Source organism: Pygoscelis adeliae, unplaced genomic scaffold (genome assembly GCF_000699105.1).
Source record: "Pygoscelis adeliae isolate BGI_AS28 unplaced genomic scaffold, ASM69910v1 Scaffold74, whole genome shotgun sequence".
Classification (NCBI taxonomy): Eukaryota; Metazoa; Chordata; class Aves; order Sphenisciformes; family Spheniscidae; genus Pygoscelis; species Pygoscelis adeliae.
This window is the reverse complement of record NW_008824665.1, coordinates 824,459-829,754: the sequence shown is the minus strand read 5'-3', so window position 1 is coordinate 829,754 and position 5,296 is coordinate 824,459.

Here is a 5,296-nt window from a genome sequence, read left to right as displayed (position 1 = left end):
AAACGATCTTGTGCGACTAAATGGTCTCTTTGCTTGCACTTTTGTTAAGGGGAAGAAACCCCACCTGTAATACAAGAACATATTTTAACTAGTTGGCTTTTACTGAGAGAAAACTTGGGAGCTGGTGGTAGAAATCACAGTTATTACTGTATTTGATAGTGGTTCTTGTTGCCTGGTTACTCACACACTCATCTACCCATAGTTTCTCATTACTACATACTGTTCTTCTGGCCCTTGGTATTGTAGAAGCATCATCCAGGGGCTTGTGGTTTGTCCCCTGTAATGTCAGCGTGAAGCTTCCCTTCACCCTCTGGCTTTGACGATGTCATGTGAATGAACTAACCTGAGGAAAAACGCTCCTTTCTTGTGGAATTCAGCTTCTCTCTGACCGGTATGGGGCAGCGATGTGCGACCATTGCTTCCTAGGCCCTTGGAGCCTCCTCAAGAGGTTTGGCCCTTTGGATTGTATCTCACAAATGAAGTGAATGCCAAAGCAGCTGGCCAGGGCGTTCACGCTGCTTTTTGTACAACAGTGATGCCTACAGCATAGCTTATGCTGTGTCGGTGTTTTCCAAACAAAACCAGTAGTCCCTTCTTCAAACTGTGCGTGTTTGGCGTTGACAAAGTGATGTGGGTAGGAAAAGGGGAAAAAGCCTGTGCTGCTGAAGCAACTCATGTGGTGACTGCAGGTAGATCCAGCCCTGTGTCCACAAACGCTGCTTTCTCCTAGCCTCGTGCATTTTTATCCTCATTGAATGCTAAAACCAAGTCAACACCGTGGAGCAAATCAGATCTTTGATATAAAGACCTCTGAATAGAACAAAAAAAAAAAAGAACCAGTTGGCCCCTTTCAGGGGCGCCCAACCATGCCACTAAGCCATGGGACTTACCGTCTACCATCAGCTGGAGCCCTGATGCCCAAGAGGCCCCTCATCCTCCCTCTCTTGGATTACCCCTGGTCCCTGTACCCAAGCTGCTGTTCGCCATCCCCTCTCCACCAGCATGGGTGTCTCTGGCTGAGACCCCAAAGCGGGCTCGTCAGTCACGCTTGGTACAAGTTCCCAAAGCCCAGTTGTTCAGCTGTAGGAAGGAAGCCATCTCCTTCAAAGTACTGCACGTTCGGTGTATAACCCCACTGGTCATACGATGACCCATCAAGTGCTTTCAAATGAGACGAACTTTGTGTTACAAGGACTTGATGTACAGGAAGATAGGCATTGTGAGCTTGAAAAAAGGAGCTTTATTTTCATCGCCAAGTGACTTATCACCTTCATGAAGGAAAAGTTGATCTGAAATGCTGATGTAACCGCTTGCTGCAAGTCTTAATATCTTCATTTCAGTATTTCATGCAGATAGAAGATGATGGAACACAAGTAGTGATATCACTGAGAGAGGGGTTGCCAAAAGTATTGCAACACTGTCTGTATTTTGGACAGCAGGCTCCTGAGCTGAATCTTTTTAGACTGAAGGAAGAGCTCCTCTTCGCTTTCTGGCCGCTTAAGTAGGTGGCTTGTCTCTGGGTCTTTCAACTGCAAAGAGAGCCCGTGCAAAGCGAAGAGCGTTAATGCTGAACCCCCTGAAGGGAGGCTGAGTGGGAGAGCATCCCTTGTAACCCAGCCTTTCAGGCTTACCTGTGTAGTGTGTCCAGGGTGCCCTTTCTCTCCATGCCCATGGAGCACACTAACCCTTATGGCTCCCCTTTGGAGGTGATCCTCTTCCAGTGCATGTATAAGGGGAATGAGGAGCTAAACGCACGGCTCTGGCCTCCTTTGGTGGGAGCGGGCTGCCCAGAAGTAGTGGGCCAAGGAAGATGACTTCCTTACCTAACGTAGCAATGGGTCCTGAGAAGTCTGAATTTTGGGGATGGAAGAGCAGGTGCCAATGCTTTATGGTTCCTCATGCTGACCTTGGGTTGTTGCCACCTTTCTGAATAGCTACCCAGATGTCTGTTTCCATTAGCAATATATCCGTGGCCACGTATAGACTGTTGCTGTGAGGGCTGTCAACGTTTGGTTTGTGCCTGCACCAGGGAAGGCAAGTTGAATCCTTTACCCTGAGGACACAGCCCCTAACCAAGCATGAGCGCCCGGTGACGTGTGACCTGTGTTTCAGAGCTGACCGGTTGTGTTTGCATCCAGCGGAGGACAGGGATGCACACCAGTAGACTGGGACAGTCGCACTGCACTGAGCAGGGCTGAGCCCCGGCCAAAACAGCATTTCTACCTCCAGGGAAGGGTCAGAGGTGGGAAACCTGAGTGACAACAAATACCAAAGGATTTTGGTGCTCCTCTCCCCAGTTGCTTGTTTCCTGTTAAGTGAAATGCTGTTTAGATAAAATCAGGAGCTTTCTGTTTGTATTGACATTTAATATAAATGTTTTGAGAAGAAATAGTGTTTCAGAATGAATTTGTGAGATGTGCTGTTCTTGCCCTTTAGCGACAGCATTTCAATCTTACCTAAATGCTTTCCTGAAAGGGAATTTCATTAAGATTCACACAGGCAGGAAATTTGCTTTTGAATGAAACGGTGATTCTTCCACCTGAAGATTTGTGACCGGTCCCATGCAGGAGCCCCAAGCTTTTCTCCGCCGGGCGGTTTCCCTGCTGCTGCTCTCCAAGCAGCTGGTAGGCAGGAGCCGGCCAGGCAGGGCTACCACAGCAAGCGCTCACCTTGAGCCGGGACCCCACGTTGAAACGGATGCGATCGCTGCGGCTGGTGAACAATAAGTCAATTTGATCCTGAGCCAGGATTTTGACGGTGACGTGGCCGTTCAGTTTCATGGTGATGGACCGGAAAGGAGGGCTGTGAGTGTGGTGGCTGAAGTCATGCCACTTCCAGCGCTTCTGGCGGGATCCTGCCAGGTCCAAGCAGATCCCAGTGCAGGGGTCCAGGGCGGCCCTGGGAACAAACATGAAGCTGGATGAATCCAGAGCAAACAACTCCCCGGTCCCAAATGCCATCTTTTGTCTGCAGTTTGATCAAACTTATTGTTGTGGTCCCAGAGTCACTGCTGGGACCTGACGCACCAGGTCGAGGTCTGGGTTTTCTAATAGTTTTTGTCCTACAGTACAAGCACACGACAGAAATTGGCTGGCCCCTGGGAGAGCAATGAGTCCCCAACGGGCAGAGAAAATCCTCAGGCGAAGCGTGGGCTCGCTCTGTGTGTGTGTGTGTGTGTGTGTGTGTGTGAGAGTGTGTGTGTGGGGGAGAGGGCCCCCTCTTCCTACTGCACATCCACATCTTCTGAAAGTCCCTGGACATGGTAACTTCTTTTGCTCTGGCAACCTTTATGCTAAAAACAGGTCTTATGGGAGTGTGTGTGTGGTCGTGTGTGTGTGTCTGGGTGCGGGAAATGGCCTTGCCAAACTACGAAAGAGAGAAATGCAGCGTGTGTGGGAAAAGAGCCCATATTTACAGCGTACAGATAAGAATTGATACTCCCCATCCCATGGCAGCCTGGGTAGGCAGCTCTGGGTGCTGGAGCATCCCCCCAGCTGTGGCACACGGGGAGTATTTATCATTCACAGCATGTGTTACGTTGAGTTTTTCCTGCCTACGCATGAAGAAGTTGATTCTCACAGGGCTGCGAGAGCAGCTCGGCCTCCCCCAGCGTTACCTCGTGCTGCAGCTCAGAAAAAGCAGCAAAAAAAAAACCCAGGGAAAAAAAGAATCTAACTTTGCAGCTGTGATGTGCTGCAGCGCCAGCCGCAGACAAGCCTGAACCGGTCCGTATGTGGGACAGACAACCTACCCACCGGCTGTTAGTTTTCTGTTTTTCTCTCAGCAAAGCTATCATATTCTTTTTATAAATACCAGAGTGGTCACTTAGCATTGCCCTTAATTTACAGCTGCTGGGAGAGGCTGGGAGCCTGCCCCAGCTCGGCGGCAAGCCGGCGTGTGGCTAACGCTGATGGGGAGCGTGTGGTCCAGTGGGGCCAGGAGAGCCCCATGGCGGGTTCGGCGATGGTTTAGTGCTGCTAGGGATCGCCTCGGTGCTGGGCTGTAAAAACCTGGCTGCTGCGTGATGGATGAAAGACCGGCGTGTCTGCAGGCAAACAGTAGGACTGCAGGAGTCTGATGGAAGTGTTAGTGCAAAAGCTATTTAAAATGATTTGTAATAGCCAGTTAGACATTTAAGATGTCTGTTAATTAGTCTCAACACAGGGAGGACTTGTAAAATTGAGATGGGATTTACTGATTCCCCCAGTTCCTAGCTTTCTGAAGGGAAACTTTGGAGACTGGGGGTGGGGTGTCAAAAATTAGTATTTGATGGCTCGAACGCCAGCATTTTTTACTGAAGCCATCAGTCACCTCATATTACAACTTTGACTGCAGGAAATTGATCACCTAAATCATTCTTTAGTGAAGAACACTCACTGGCTATGAGAAGCAAACCAGAAGCAATGTTGACCTCAAGCTAACCGACTCCGGCTACTGCGTCTTCCCCTCGCGTGCAGATAATAAGCCCATGCTTTTCCATCATGGCCACCTGGGGCTCCACGAGAAGCTGGTAAAGAAGGTGCACCCTCATCCTTGTGCTGTAATGAGGCCAAGCCACCTCCATGGCCGTGCGGCCAAACTTGGCCAAGATCAATCCTCACACTAGGGTCTCCAGACAGGTGTCACTGGCAATTGAGATAGGGTGATCCCCAAGTGCCCTCATGCCATGCACGCTGCCTGCACCTTGCACCTTGGTGCACGACAGGAGAAGCCATCTCTCTGGTGGGTTGCAGCACAGCCCTTCCTCCTTTTTGTGCACTTTCACATAGAAAAAAATAAAACTGGAACAAAAAATGAAGATGTTTTCAGCATGCCCTAAAGCCCTGGGGTGCCACCAGGGTGGGTTGGTGCCGAGCTGGGACCTGGCGTCATCTTTGGCTTGCACTTACCAGAGGTGGCCGTCAGGGTGGAAGCAGACCCCGTGGCCGCGGCTCCCGAAGGCAGCCCTGATCCCCGGGTACCTGCTGTCCTCCAGGATGCAATAGGTGAACAGGGCTTCCTCGGTGAACATGATGAGAATGGCCACATTGCCTGACGGGTAGCTGAGAAACAGTTAAGGAAAGACGAGCCCATAGAAAGCCCACAGAAAGCATGCTTTGAAAGAAAACCACCATGGGACAGTGTCTGGGGGGAAATGACCCAAGCCTCCACCACCCTTCAGGGAGCCAACCCCAAGGCAACCAGCTCTGTAGGCTGCATTTCCTTGCAAGAGCTGCACGAGTTGCATAGCCGGCCCAAGAGGCTGAGGAGGGTTACCCCAAGGGAGGAGGGTCATGGTGACCCGCCTTGAGGCAGG